The sequence below is a fragment of the Lucilia cuprina genome, chromosome 4 (assembly GCF_022045245.1).
Source record: "Lucilia cuprina isolate Lc7/37 chromosome 4, ASM2204524v1, whole genome shotgun sequence".
Lineage (NCBI taxonomy): Eukaryota > Metazoa > Arthropoda > Insecta > Diptera > Calliphoridae > Lucilia > Lucilia cuprina.
Window position 1 is genome coordinate 8,809,368 of NC_060952.1, and position 16,792 is coordinate 8,826,159.

The window sequence follows — 16,792 nt, forward strand, 5'->3', positions numbered from 1 at the left end:
TACAAAATGCTATTAAATATAAAAATTTCTATAGAAAAAACTGTTATACATAGAATTTTCTCAATAAAAACTGTTATACACAAGTTATTCAAGAGAGTTTATTGTTATTTAGAAAATTTCTCATAAAACTTTCCATTAAATATTAATTTTCTTTAGAAGAAACTGTTATACGGAATATTTTTTTGTAGAAAATACTGTTATATCGAACATTTCCGAATTATTTTTAAAACACAAGTTTTATAAATGGGATTTTCTTTAAAAAGTTAAACACAAGATATTCCATAGAAAATATACAAACTTTTTTTATAGAGGAAGCTGTTATACATACAATTTTCATAGAAAAAACTGTTATAAACAAGTTATTCTATAAACTAAATTATTATTTAGAAAATTGTTCAAGCAAATTTCTATAATTTTCTTTAAAAGAAAACTGCTAGACAGATGATTTTCTTTTGGAAAAAAACATGTGAAACACAAGATTTTATATTAAAAATGCTGTTTAAACCAATGTTTTCTATTTAAAATTCTATTAAATATAAAAATTTCATATAAAAAACTGTTATACAGAATATGTTTTGTATAACATACTGTTATACAGAGAATTTTCTTACGAAAAACTGTTATACACAAGTTATTCTAGAGAATTCTAGAAAATTTCTCATAAAACTTGCTATAATCTGTTATACAATAAATTTTCTTTAAAAAAATTGTTAAACACAAGATTTTCTTAAAAAAAACATGTGAAACAGGAGATTTTGTATTAAAAATGTGTAATAAATGAGATTTTATTATAAAAATATTATAAACAAGATTTTTCATAGAAAATATACCAACTATTCTTTAGTGAAATCAACTATTCTTTAGTGAATTCTGTTATACATAATATTTTCTCTAAAAAAACTGTTATACACAAGTAAAGAAAATATTGTTAATAAGAAAATTTCTCATAAAACTGAATCTGTTATTTATTACATTTACTTTAAAAGAAAACTGTTATAAAGTAAATATTCAATAGAATTGTATGCACAGAGTTGCTTTTTGAAAAACTGTTATACATGAAAATTTGAATATATAAACTGTCATTGTTTTACTATTATACCGAAAATTTTTAGTAAAACAAACTGTTATACACAATTTAAGCGGGTATACTCGAATACTTTTATAATTAACAATATTCTAGCTTTCATAGTTATGAACTTTACTTCTTATTCTGCTTCTTTGGAAGTGATTTTTATCAACAACTAACAAATAGTTTTCTTACAATAAACATGTAAAAAATAATTTAAATTGAAATTAAATTTTTGCATTTTATCTCCCCTATTAAACATTTTTTCTTAAAACCCTAATTAAATAAATAATACTTAAATAATTATAATTTTAGCACAAAAAAGAAGTTCTTTTAATACCATTTTATTGCTCCTAAAAAAAGAAGTTATATTTTAATTTCGCATGATATCTTAATGTTATCAGCTTTAGTTAAAATTTTCCTTAAACTATAAAATTAAAAACTTTACCACAAAATAATATGTACAAAAAAAAAAAAAAAAAAAAAAAAAAAATACTAAAAAATGATTAAAACAAATGAATCTACATGTATAACAAATTTCGTTTGTTCATTTCATTTGTATGTCTGTAGGTATTTACTGATAAGAATTTTTTTATTTTATTTTGCTTTTTTTATTATTTTCTCTCCCTCTTTACGAAGATGAGATGTAGAAGAAAAAGTCATAAACTTTTTTTTAAATATAATTCTGTTTTATTATTTTGCTGTATGTGAGTGAGAGAGTGAGTGTATTCGAAATAGTTGAAAAATAAAGAAAATATTGCTCTCTTTTTATACTTCCTCCTCGTCTCTGGTTTTGATAGCTCTGCTCACTTGTTTTTACTGAAATTACGAAAAACAATTTTATAAAAAAAATCTTATAGATACAATTGTATCTATAAGTTTAACTTAAAATTTTGTACGTAAATACAAATATCCGTAAAATACTTGTGTCGTGTTAGGTGGTTGTGTGTTTTTTTTGAAGAATGTGTGTGTGTGTTTTTGGGTCTTTTTTAAAAGAGACAGTTTTCGGGGGAAGGCAGTGTAGTCCAATGTAATTTTGGAAAAAATCGCAGAATTGTAAGAAAATTGTTGAAAATTATATTATTAAAGGTAAAGAAAATTGAAATCGCTGGAAGAAGAAACTGTTATAATAACTGTTATACCCAAAATGTTCTATAGGTAATATTCTATTAAAACAACTTTGATACTTAAAATTTCCTATAAACAAAAATAATTTTCTAAAGAAGTTTCTAAAACTTTCTATGGAAGAAACTGTTATACTTAAAAGTTCTAAAACTGTTATACTCACAAATTTTTATAGAAAAAAGTTTATGTTTTAAATTGGTTAGAAAAAATTGTTATAGAAAACATCTTCTTTTACACAACGAACTTTTCTATAGTAAAAAATGTTATACAGCCATTTGCCTATAGACACAAATTTTTTTATAGAAGTATCTATTATAAAGACAACTTTTTTTTTAGGAAATATTCACCTTAAAAATGTTTTGTATAACATACTGTTGTACATAGAATGAAAAAAACTGTTAAACCCAAGTTATTTCAGAGGGTTTACTGTTATATAGAAAATTTCTCATGAAACTTGCTATAATCTGTTATACAATAAATTTTCTTTAAAAGAAAACTGTTATACACAAGATTTTCTTAAAAAAACATGTGAAACACGAGATTTTATATTAAAAATGTGTTATAAATGAGATTTTATTAAAAAAGATTATTATAAACAAGATTTTTCATAGAAAATATACAAACTTTTCTTTAGAAAAATCTGTTATACATAATATTTTCTCTTAAAAAAATTGCTATACACAAGTAATTCTAAAGAAAATATTGTTAATAAAAATATCTAATAAAACTGAATCTATTATGTATTACATTTACTTTAACTTTAACTTTAACTTTAAAGGAAATTTTCTATAAAAAATTCTATAGTAAAAACTGTCGTATTTAAAATGTTCACCTAAAACAATTATTTTATGCATAAATTTGTATAAAAAAACCGTTAAAGTAAAATTTTTTCTATAGAAGAAACTGTTATACTTACAATAAATATTCTATTGAGGAAAATGTTATACACAAATTTTTCTATGGAAAACAACTGTTAAACAAATTTCTAATTTTTAGTTGCCGTAGAAAAAACTGTTTTAAACATTGTGAAACCTAAAACTTTGTAAAGTAATCTGAAACTGTTATACATAAAGTACTGTTATATGGAAATATTTCAATAGAAACAAATCTAAAAGTTTGTATAAAATCTATAGAATTTTGTTATTGTTATACTTTAAGTTTTTTTATAGTGAAAACTGTTTTACAAAAAATTTTAAAAAGCTCTCGAAAAAAAACTGTTATATACCAAATGTTGCTTAAATGAACTGTTTCATATCAAAATTTCTGTAGAAAACCCCTAAAATTTTCTATAAAACGGTTATAAACAAAGTTTTCTTTTTTTACAAGTAAAACCTGTTACTCAAAAAATTTTCTTTAGAGATAATTGTTATACTTAACATTTTCTATAGAAAAACTGTTAAACTTAAAAGTTTGTTAAGAAAATTTCATTTGAAATTGTTATATCCATATTTTTCTATAGAAAAATGTATTACACAAAAATTTCTATATTAAAACTGTTATACTTATGATTTTCTATAAAAAAAGAATTGTTACACTAAAAATTCTCATTTCTAAAATTGTTATATATGTATACAAATTTATATTAAAAATAACCAAAAACCTATTTTTAACAAATTTTCTATAAAACACTGTAAAAATAAAATAAATAAAGAAACGGTTATACATAAAAAATTCTGTACATAAAACTGTTATATAACAAAATTTCGATAGAAAACTTTAATATCTAAATGTTTCTATAGAAAAAAAGTATTATACACAAAATTTTCTATTAAAAAACTGTTATACTTTTGATTTACCAGCAAAAATATAAAGACTGTTATACTTGTTATTTTCCAGCAAAAATATTAGTTATTTCTTCTAAATTTCATTAGAAGAATACAAAAAAGGTGAAAAAATACACAAAAAAAAACTGTTATACAAAAACATGTCTATTGAAAAATGTTTGTGTTATATAGTGATTTTTGAAAAAAATATCACTATAATTCTTAAATGGTTTTCAAAAAATGTTATCTATAGACAACACTGCTTTTGGAGATATTGGTGTTATTTTGTCGTGTGTCATTCTCACTAGCACTCAATCACTCGCTCTCTATTTGTATTACTCTTTTATATTTCTAACACATGATTTTAACATTTTTGTATTTATCACAAACTCTCTTTTTCTCACAACATTCTCTGTTTTTAAAAATCCTCTCCTCTCTATCCCTCTACTTTTGCTGACCCTATCAACCAGCCAATGCAGCAAACAGCAGAAACAACCACAACTCAATGGGGCGCAAGAACAGCAAAAACAACAACAACAACCACAAAAAACATTTCAATTCCACACACTATTCCGTTTTCAACTTGTTCATGTTGATTAATAAAATTCTCATTTCAGTTGTGTTTTTCACATTGAAAACAACGGAGCACATGCGAGATAGTTTCAGTGTGAACGTACTTATAAATAAATAAAATATCTTTTCTGTTAAATTGAAAATAAATTAAAGAAAAAAAACAAAATCTATAGCAAAACGTGCTTTTTTTCCTTTGCTTTATATATATGTGTGTGTGTGTGTCTATGTGAATGGAACGAATACCTTCAGTTGGAAACGCGCTCTAATCTTTAAGATACAAAAAAATAACAACAACAACAAAAAAGTAATATACAAAAAAAATTATATATAGTTTTTTTTTATTCTTCTCCTTCTCTAACGTTATATTGTGTCACTATTTTTTTTAAATACTACATACGGGTAGCACGCATATACAATTTTAAAATATATTTCAATATTTCTTTCTGTTAATAATAAACGTAATTGTATTTATTTATTTTTTTTTATAATTTTAATATTATAATTATTCATCATTAAATCAATACAAAAATGATTACGTATCACAACACGTTAGTTTTGAAATTTTATAGTGATTACGCGCGTTTTTGTTTGCTTTAAAGAAATTGAAAAATTTTAACTTGATTTGAACATTTTTTCATCTAAAATTTCAAATGAGAGTGTGTAGAAAAATTGTTTAAAAATTTATCTTTATTTTTTTTTTTTTACATATGTATAAGTATAAATATTTATTTAAATGTGTGTGTATTTGTAGTTATTGAAAAATTTAACTTTATGAAAAAAAAGCTGAAAAAAAAATTAAAATAACTAAAGGATTTATATTAATTTTATAAAAAAACATAAAAGAAAGAGAAAAAAATTAAAAAAAAAATTCTTTAACAAAAAAAGTGAAACTATTTTAAACCAAAATTTAAACAATAAAATACAAAAACAAAAAGTTATAATAAAACAAAAACAACATTCTTATAGAATATTTTTGGTTAAAACCAGTTTTTTTTTCCTTGATTGAAACGAAAGAGATTTTTGTGTGTCTTGTGTCAAATTAAAATTCAAAAAAAATATCATAAAAAAAGAAAGAAAAAGTGAGTGTAACTCAGCTAAAGAAAACAGAAAACAAAACTTTTTAATGAAGAACAAAAAAAAAAAAAAAAATCAATATTAAATTAAAACCAAAAAAAATATCTAGTATTTAGTATTTGTTGGCTTTATTTTTAAGGTTTGACCAACAGAAAAGAAAAATTAAATTAAAATAAAACACTCATCAACCCATTTAAAACACTTTTTCATTTAATATATTTTAAATGTTTTTAGGTTTTTATTTGTTGGTGATTTTTATTTTATATCTACTTTCAATACTTATTATATAAACTGTTGTTTATTTGTTATTTAATTAAATTTTTTAATTATTCTATTTGTTAAAAAAAAAACGAAAATAAAACAGGTTCTGGGGGTCTTTGATTATATTTCGAAATATTTCAGGTTAAACATTTGTATTTGTTGTTGTTTGTTTTTAATGAGATCATATGTTTTGTAAGGTGTTTTAGTTTTTCCCTATTTTTTTATATAATTTCAAAAAATTTTCTCATTAAGTATTTCAAACAAAATTTTTTTTAGTCATTTTGAACATAATTTCAATGTAAATTAATCAAAATCATGTGTTTTGTAAAAAAAATTTTCTAAATTTTTTTTCGTTATTATTTAAGCACCTTTTTAAGATCACTAGGTCAAGTGTTTTTAAATATGTAATAATTGTAATACAACTAGAGCAGTACAAAATCATAAATTATTGGTTTTATTAAATTCAAGGGATTTTGAAAGCAATTTAAACAAAACTTTGCTTTTTTAAATGCAATAACGTTTAATAAAACATTAATATATTATTAAAGTCCATTTTAGTAACTTTAAATCAGGTGTAACAATCCACAACAATCATTTAAAGCAAATAAAACTAATTCTCAATTTCACCCCAGAGCCGTTTTATAGATCGTTTATAGATCAAAACAAAGATTCAGTTTCGTAGGTAACAATTTCAATTTAGTCTCAAAGTCAAACTAGCTGCTTTATTTATAAACAGTTATCAAAGGTTTATAGAATTACCCCCTATTCATAAATAGCACTTTATTTTATATAAGGTTTATAAAACAAAATTTCCATACGAAATTTGATATATAAATCGTTTATAAAATAAAAATTTGTTTATGAATATGGGAGCTAATGTTCATACAAAATTTTGTCCTATAAATCTTTGATATATGAAGACCCTAGATATATATTCGTTTAAGTTATGGAACTAACTTTGAGATCGAGCTCTTGATTGGCTTTCAGTTTTTGAGAAAAGCTTTCATAAACTGTCTATCTGTCAGACTTTTTTCCGGCCGATTAACATTTTTGTCTAACATTTTCTTTTCTCAGACCAGCACTCAGGGTATAACCCCTACTCATTTAGTACATTGTGTTAGAACTAGGAACATAGGTTGTGGGAGAAATAGTAGAGCGAGTAGTGTTTGTGGACATTTGATTTAAACCTTTTCACATCGAAAATAGCGGGTAATAATTCTATATAAAGTTTTGATCACGTTGCGACGGTGTGTCAGTCAATAGATACTGTTACCGATAAGTGCCTTCGCCCTCTCTTGTACGCGGTCGAATAGCTCCAAAATAGACCTCGAAGTCCATACAATTTTTTATACAAAATTTGTATCCTATAAACCATTGATACATGAAGACCCTAGAATTGAGTTATGGAGCTCACTTCGAGGTCAAGCTGTTGATTGGCTTTCAGTTTTTGAGGAAAGCTTTCATAAAGTTTCTGTCTGTCAGATATTTTTTTTCGGCCGATTGACATTTTTGTTTAATTTTTTTTTTTAGGTCAGCACTCAGGGTATAACCCCTACCCCTTCAGTACATTGTGTTGGAACTAGGAAAATAGGTTATGGGAGAAAGAGTAAAGCGAGTAGTGCTTGTGGACATTTTATTTAAACCTTTTCTCATCGATAGTAGTGGATAATACAAAAAGTTTTGAACACGTTGCGTCGATGTTTCAGTGAATCAATAAAGTTTGATACGATACTGTTACCTTCGTCCTCTCCTGTACGTGGTCGAATAGCTCCAAAATAGACTTCGAAACTCTGGCCCATACATGAGAGTTGTATTCGATTTTCAGTCGGATAAAATATAAGAAGATCATATGGGTAAATAATAAGAAGATCATATGGAGTGAAGTATGTCATACACCGTTTCAAAAAACCGAGACTCTTGAATGCTTCTTTGATACTTGAAAAATGTGTTTAGTACATCGGAACATGTACAGTGTTTCCGATTAATTGGAGATAAATTTGTCTGTCAGACATGTTTTGTTGGGACAAATTTTTTGCATACTTTTGCTTTGATTGTAAAGTTATATTGAAGATAAATTTGTCTGTCAGGCAGTTTATTCTATTCTTTTAAATAAATTTGTCTGTCAGACATTTTATAATTTTAAATACTGTCTGCCAAACAATTGTTTGTCGGTTGACATTTTTAGTAAAATTTTTTACTAAAACATGTTGGAAATATGCTTTGAGTTCAAAAGGTTTATTTATATATTTTTTGAGACAAATTTGTCTGTCAGACAATTTTTTGTCTGTTGAAATTTTTTTTAAAGTTTTTACAAAGTAATCTGGTAATTATCTTTTGGGTTGCAAAGAAAATTCATTTCATTTAATTTAGAAATGTTATTTCTATTTTTAGAAAAAAATTTGTCTGTCAGACATTTTTTGTCGGTTAACATTCGGAAAAACTTTTTACTACATACATAATGATGTTTCCAAGTTAAACGAAAACTTAAAAAAAACTTAAAATTGAAATAATAATGTCAAACAACATCAGTTGTTGTTGCTATAAAAATCATGCGACATAATTATCTCATATTGAAAAAAATAAAAATTGTCAATTATGTGGTAACAACACGTGACTGGTAAAGTTGACTAAAGCTAAAGAAAATGTAGCTAAAACTAGTTTTAACTAATTTTAGTTTATTTATAGTCTTTCTTTTAAACAGTAAAGTGAATCATACTTTTATGTCATATCATAAACACTGTCTGTCTTTCTTTACAATATTTTTCAAATATATGCTTTAGTTCTAAGAAATTATATTAAGCAATTTTCATTTAAAACTATATCATATTTACACAAATAGATTAGTTTCTTTTCAGTCAATGTAAGCATTGATTCAAACATTGTAAAAAAATATATAAATTATTTGTTTTTTATATTTTCTTCTAACTTATCGCCTGCAGTATTGATTGTAATTGCCCTTTTCAACCCAAAACATGTGAGGTTTTTTTCTGTCTGTTCATAATTTTTACTAGGAAATTCATTTTATTTAATATAAATTCCTACAGTTTATACTTTTTTCTTTATTCAAATTATATGTAAAATTTATTGCATAAATTATAAATAAGCCCAATAGATTGTTAAACACAGTAGAGAAATCATATTTAAATTCATAGTAATAAAATTAAACATTTAAGGTTTTTATAAGCAGCAAAAAAACAGCATATCGATTAAAAAAAGTATTAAATTAAAAAGCTAGACATAAAAAATTATGCAAATAACATATTTTAGGGAGTAGAATATAAATTGCAAAAGAAGCCTAATTTTAGGGGTTTTCAAAGAATTTATTATTTAAGCATATTTTAAGGGGTTTTTTGTTTAAATTTTCTACATAATTAATTGATTATTACTAAGGTCTGTCTGTGTATAATAGTTATAATATGTTGTCGATTCTTCAAAAATTTTGGTATTTAATAATTTAATTGCTTCTCCTTAAAGTATGCGAATTATTTCAAAATTTTCTTATACTTAAGGAAAGGTAATGTTATTTTTACAATCAAGCTCTTACGCAAAAGTTTTAACACATCAAATAATTAGTCTTAGACCCATCAAGTCCATATACATTCTGTGTCTTTACTACCTTCTAAAACGTCCTAGTTATGTCTGTCCGTCTTTGCAGGAAACCCAATGGAAATAAAACTGAAAAAGCTAGAAAAATTAAATTTTCACAAATATTAATGCAATTTATTTGTTATCGAAAGTGGATCCTCATTTTATCTCAGCGCCCTTTTAACAAAATCACTTTAACGTTTGTAAATGGCCTCCATGTTTTTAAAATGCCATTAGAGGGGATGGATTGAGGCAAATAACAATGACAAATTTCAGTTATTTTAACAAATTATTAGAATGGCACCTCATCCGATGGCTCCTCATCCGATCTTCATCAGCGCATCTATAACAAAATCTCTTACGTTTATAATTTCGAATATTTTTATATTCTGGGGACTTATTGGACCCGTAATATATAGAGGCTGTAGCTATGGTTAGAGGTAGACATCTTCTCACAAATATTAATGCAGTTTATTCATAAAAAATAATTTATTGTTAATCAATATGTTGTGTTTATTCTCTACCGAAAATAACCCTAGATTCAGAAGAGTGCCTTGGCCCAAATTTCCTATTGATTGGTCTATAATGGACTTTTATCCTCATAAAGAAACCTCTTGAAAAATCACTTTATTGTTGATTAATGTTTTGTTATTAAAAGTACCCAAGATCTTTTACCTAATATAACTCCAGTTTTGGAAGAGGATCTTAGCCCAAATTTCATATTAATCGGTTCATAATTTGCTTTATTGTTAATCAATAAGGAATTAGTTTCTTGAGAATTGTTTAGAACTATTTTAAAAACCCAACAAACTTCCAGAGAACTAGTTCAAGAAGTAATGGCTAAAGCACAAGTTCCTTGAATGCTATTTAAGAATCTCAAGTGGTGCTACTAGCACTCGTTCTAGTAGTAGTTTTATTTTCAGAACAGATTTAAGAAAAATATTTTTTCGATTTGTTTAAATTATAATGAAAATTCTATTATTTATATTTAATAAACTACCTTTTATATTTGTTGCTCGCTCTTCTTTGTATTTGTTAAATTTAAATTAATTTCATTTTCTTTAGAACAAAAAAAAAAAAAAAAATAAATTTTAATTAAATTTTCAGTTATATGGCAATTTTTGCAATATATACATATATATAATTTTTTTTTAAATATTTTATTATTATTTATATATTTTTTGCACTCATTTGCTCTGCTGCTCATAGAAACTCGGTCTCTCACTCGCCTGCTCACTCTTTCCTTGTATGTAAGTGTTTGAATGTAGGGGGTGGTAGGAGGTTGGGGGGTTATGTTTTTTTTTTTTTTTCAAATTTGCTCTCTCTCTCTTTCTCTTTTTCATGTTTTCTCTTTCTCTCAATTGTTTGTTTTGGTGTTGAAGAAAAATTTTTCAAGGTCTTGCATATGAGCCAATCTAAAAAATATTTTTTGTTTTGTTGTGTTTGTTAAAGTGTCGTTGCTGTATAGGTAGTGGTGTATTTGTAATTGTGTATGTGTGTTTAATACATATACAAATATTTTTCTCTTACATATATATATTTATATAACTTTTTTTTGCTTTATTTTCTATTCATGTCTTTAACAAAAAAAAAAAAAAAAAATAAAATTCTATAAAATGCAGCAGTAGAAAACAACAACAAAAAATATTATTTAAAAAAAGAAAATTTATATAAAAATAAAAACGAAATGAAATATAGTCAAGGTACTTGTTTTACAGAATGTTTTGAAAAAAAAACTGAAACTGAATGTGAAAATAGAAAAAAATACATAAATTGAAAACGTGCTATGCAATACTCTTTTTGTAACAAAACTTTGCCAAAAAGAAAATTTTTCCTCATTTTATAAAATGTGAACATTTAATTTCATCATCATCATCATATAAAATATTTGTTTTTCTTCTGGGGGGGTTTAAGTCATTATGGCACCTTTAATTTTTTTTATAAATTTTTACCATTCCTTTGTTTTGTGTGCCAATATTAAAAAAAGGAAATTTTTGAAATCGTTGCGGTTGAGCTAATAAAAAAATTATATTAATATTTATAATTTAAAAGAAATTACATTGAATATGTTATAAAGTTTGACTTCAACTCCCACTTGTCAAATTTTTCCATGAAATGTCTGCTTAGTGGATCCTACTTGATCAAAAGCACAGCCAGCAATTCGACAAAGAGTCAATGCATTCGAAAAAGACAGTGATTTCCATTTACATCTTACCACCTGTTCGGCTCGATTTCGTCTTTCGCCATGTTTTGTGCTCTTTGTAAACGAGGGTGAACACAATTAGTGTCCCCTTTGTTAGAGAGAGAGTGGACAGTTGTAAAACATTTCTAAGTTTTTTGCTGTCTTTTTGCGTAATCCATGAGGTGACGATTGATTTCTCCTCGTAGGACAAAAACATGTTTAAATTGCACGCCACCTAGACAGCTGATAGTTAGGAGTACCTCCAAGGATAGATTAAATATGTAGTTTCGGATTGTTCGATTGAACTGCTGGGCACCTACAGACAAAATTTCATGATTCTAGGGTTAATCATTTGGGCTGTGTGACAATCTATCAGTGAATATCATTAATCTTTTATATACATACATATATAGAAGATAATTGGAAGATAGTTAGAAGATAGCTATTATTTATAATTTTACTTCATAGACAAATTTTATATAATCCTAATAAAACATTTGTCTGTCAGATTTTTATCAATAAAATTGCAATTTTATTTTTCAATTGCAAGCAAGAAAAATCAACCCAAAAAAAACAACAACAACAATTTCAAGTGTAACGAAACGTATAAAATATATTGTTGTAGTAGTAAGATGCATTGTTTTCAAATGTGCAATACACACACATACTTATGCATAATATTTATAATAGTATATTTAAACAAAAATTTAGTATATTTTTTATATATTTTTTTTAATATCATTGTGCTGAGCACAGCAAGTGTGCTGCTGCTACGCCAACAATTTTTTTCTTCTTTATAAAATGTTTAATGGTCAAGGCCATTTGGTTTATTATGTTAAAAATTATAATAATAAACTTTTTTTGCATTATTATTAAAACAAAATTATTGTTGTAGTTGCTATCGTAATAAAAATTGTTAAAAAATAAACAAAAATTTCAAAAAAAAAAGATGAAGTTAAAAATTGCATTTTAAAAATGGAAAATAATTAAGCTGTGTACAAGTGTTGGTTTGTTGTTTTTTAACAAAAACAATATTAATTTTATAATTAACAGTTTTGTTTTTTTTTTTTGTTAATTAAAATATAAATAATTTTTTTTGAAAAGGTGATTGTTGATATATTATATTAATTAATATAATCAGTTTTAATACCAGTTTCTTTGTATATTTTGAATCTCCTCCTCCCGTAACTAAGACTCATAAATAATTTATATACTTTGTATAGAATCTTATTAGATCAGGGACATGAATATCAAGAGTTTTAACGTGAACACCTGCCTTGACGGCCTTATTTCACGGTGTTCTTTTTCATCCACTGGGTAGACTTGAGAACGGTCTACCATCGCCCCTTTATCCTTCAATGATGAACTCACATGGCAATTTTTGTACATTAGATGGCCTCTGTTGATTTGGCAACAGCACCTAGAGACCGAAGTACGAATCCATCAAATAAGCCGAAGACATTGTTCTTACTCACAAGGACACACTGTGGTAATTCTGATATGAACAGAGTATACTCTGAACCCAGCACACATCTCATTCATACGACACATTCATAAGAGAAAAACATACGACACATTCATTATAGGTGGGGTGAGGCCCGCCGTACCTCACATTCATCCCGTATCATATACAATTAATACCAACTCATTTCCAACGCTTAGTCCCACAGTCACTCCTCTGTGGGGTATCTGTTGTTTCGGCAACTGCACCGAACTTATCCTGAAATATTGACTTTATCTTACACCAGTCTTTTAACCGCCACTTACTCTCCCCGCGAATTTGGGTTTAAACCACAGCCACTACGGACATAGTCCTGCAGGCAACTGGCCACCCGTATTACCAGATTAAGCGGTGCTCTGGTCTGACCTCTTTCAATCTATGCAAGGACTAACCCAAACAGTAGACTGTAACCAATTTTTTAGTCCCGGCCAGACTAGAAGTATTGGCCATTGCGGAGGCTTTACCAAGGTAACATACCCCTGGGGGGTAAAATCAGGGAAAAATTTGAATGATTTTTTAAACCAGTGCACAGTGCCACATATGATCAATCCAACGACATTAATAAAAGAAGTTCTTCAAGTTTCGCCATTTTATATATATGTATATAGCCTAAGACTTCCAGTACCTTGGAAATATCGTAAGAAATTCTATAAAATGTTAGAGAGAAAGGTGACTCAAAGTTCCATTTTTTTGAAATTAAATTTTTTGTCTTACTAATAAAGGCCAAATAATATGATGTACTTATCAATAGGCATAATTTCTATTCGAAATTAGATATTTATATAAAAATGTGGGCGGTAATATTATGGCCAAACCCACTTTATTTTCTTATTTCAATTTATGCGTTTTCAGCTTTTCTGTTGATCATTGTTTCGAGCCAAAATTTTATTGAAATTAACTTTAAGCTTAACAAATATAACTAAAATATTGATATGGACCATGCCCACTTTTGAAATTTTAAAAAGAATGATGAAGTGTTATTTGAAATTAAAGTTTTTCGAAAATAAAGAACTTTTGATTTGAAAAGCATTAGTTTTTTTTCAAAATTGTGAAATGGAATGTTTGAGAAACCTTTGGGTTTCAGAATAAGATTTGTGGACAAACGATTTGAAAATATTTTTTATGAAATTTAAAAAATTTATTTCTTTATAGAAAAATATCAAATTTACATTTTTATAAAGGTTTAAGAAATGTTTGAGAATTCAAAAGTGTGAAATGTAATGTTTGAGAAACCTTAGAGTTTCCAAATAAGATTTGTGAACAATTAAAGAAAAAACTTTTAATTGTGTTTTTCTAAGGTTTAAGATGGATTTAAATAAAATGTTTTTAAAATTTTATTACTTTATAGAAAAATTGTTAAGCTTTAAGAATCGCTTGAGAATTTTGCAAAATTAATATTTCTATATTTTAGCTTTTAGATTTTAAATTATTTATTTAAATTCTAAATGGTAATTTTAAAAACAAATGTTTTGTTAGAAAGAAATTAAAAATTGCATATGTTTTATAAAATAAATTTAATAAACAGATTTCTATAATAATTCTTTTTTTTTTCAAAAAGAAACAACAAATAATAATTTGAACTTGTTATCTATTAATTTTTTATTTGCTTTTTTTATCTTATAAAATTGTTTACTCATACTAAAAAAAATATATAACAACTACATCACATACATATACATAGAAATATTTACACATATACATACAAACCTACATGTCTGTCTAGATGTTTAACACAATATATATAAAAAAATCTTATGTTTAAACTCCCCTTAAAAAAAGAAATTGTCTTTATATATGAATTTTTATGGTTTTTGACATACAAACCATAATAATAATAACCACCAAAAAATATTGTACTTTTATCTCTAGAGACCCAGAAAAACCAAAAAAATAACACAAATATTTTTACAATCACACTCTTTATAGACTAGAACTTAAAATACAAAGTCTGTAGAAAATTTTAACGCTTCCCCCAATTACTTTCAACAACAGAAAAAAAAACCGAAAATTATCAGCAGATAGTAAAAATGAATTGTTAAGATAACACTTAGTATTACATACTGACACAGTTATATACTTTTGGAAAGAAAAAATAAAATAAAACACCCCAAAATTGCTTAATTATATTGTCAACTGCTCTATTTCAAAGTGTAGGAAAATTGAAGAAAACACATTTGAAATACTTATAGACATTAAAATTTTTATAGAAAAAAATTTATAATAAATTTTCTCATGCGGGTTTTGTTTTTCACAGCTTTAAAACGATTTCGTTACAATTTCTTTAATTTATTTAATATTATTTCAATAAAACTGCTGGTGTGATTTGTTTTTCTTTTTAAATTAAAAAAATTTCAATATCCCAATGTTCTCACCCCATTAATGTCCTATCTTTTTAACATTTAATTATCGTATTGATAACCCGCATTTCAATTGAATTATTGATATTATATGTTAAAAATATTTCTTGTTTATTATGTTAGAAACATTAAAAATTTCCCAAACAAATTTCTCATAAATTTTAAATATTTATAGAAATTTTCTTTTTTTTTTATCAATGAAAATTTGGGGGAGGATTTTTGTGTGTGTGTGTGTTTTTTAAGGGTTAAAAATATGTTTAATTTATTCATTGGAAAAACTGAAAATATTTAATTTGAAGTGTTAAGTGTGTGTAATCTGTTTAAAGCATTAAATATTTAAAATTTTTAAATCCAATGTTTTCAATAAAAAATTCTTAAATATTTAGTTAACATCAAAAATAAATGTGTTTAGGGAAAGTTTCCCTTTAAGGAGTGTCAAAAACTCTTTAAGATTCTTTTAAATTTATGATAATATTAAATATGTTGTTAAAACAGTGATAGGTAAAAAGATCTCTAAACAGCTGTTTTCAACTCTTTCAAATCAAACAAAATCAGTCTAAAGAGCTTTTTTTGTAGTCTCTGTTTACTGCTAAAGCAGTGATAGGCAAACAACATTCTTGCTTTTAAACCTGCGTAAGGCAGAGAGTAAAAAAAGGTTCTCTGACTGGTGTCGTTGGTTTTTTTTTACATGTGTGAGCATACGTAGATGTAGATGTACTGCGTTTCGCTATTTTAAACCAGCGTAAGGCAGAGAGTAAAAAAAATTGTTTTCTCACTGGTTTTGTTTGTTGTTTATACATGTGTAAGCATACGTACAAGTACAAGACAGCTCATTTGAGAACTCTTTGCATTTCGATGTAAAGAAGCTCACTCATATAAAAAAAATTAATCAAAATCATTTAGAAAGCTTTTTAGTCGCTGTCTGTCATATGCCATTTTCGGAAAAAAATAGCTAGGAGAGAACTTAATCTCTTAAGAGAAATATTTAACTCATTCGGATAGTCCTATGTCGAAGTTCTTATTTGTTTCACTCTTTCTCTCTCTATGGACGGAGTGTAAATAGTCAATAAATGCGGATATGAGCAAAGTGAGAGAGAGAGAGATAGAGAAATTGAGACAAATAAGCTCTCTAATAAGCTTATGTTCGTGTAAATGGAAGATAACTCGGAGAGAGCACTTTTGTGTAAATGAAGGATAATTCAGAGAGACCTCTTTACCAATAATAGTTTTAAACCGAGAACGATTAGAAAACTATTTACTTCTCAAATGCTTAATAATGATTTCACAATGATTCGAATTTATTAG

The 16,792-nt window shown here is 25.8% G+C and overlaps 1 protein-coding gene across 3 annotated transcripts in view; it reads left to right on the forward strand.

The window, feature by feature from the left end:
• Positions 1 to 16,792, forward strand: part of LOC111686217 (RNA-binding protein Pasilla) — a 102,031-nt gene that overhangs the window by 35,404 nt on the left and 49,835 nt on the right. Inside the window, exon 1 of one of the 3 annotated variants that reach the window (XM_046949535.1) lies at positions 4,211 to 4,831. The exons of 1 other annotated variant lie outside the window; for it this stretch is intronic. The gene's annotated coding sequence lies outside the window, so the exon portion shown is untranslated. Of the gene's footprint in view, positions 1 to 4,210; positions 4,832 to 16,792 lie in introns of those variants that run through there. One more of the 3 variants, XM_023448596.2, reaches the window with a different exon arrangement.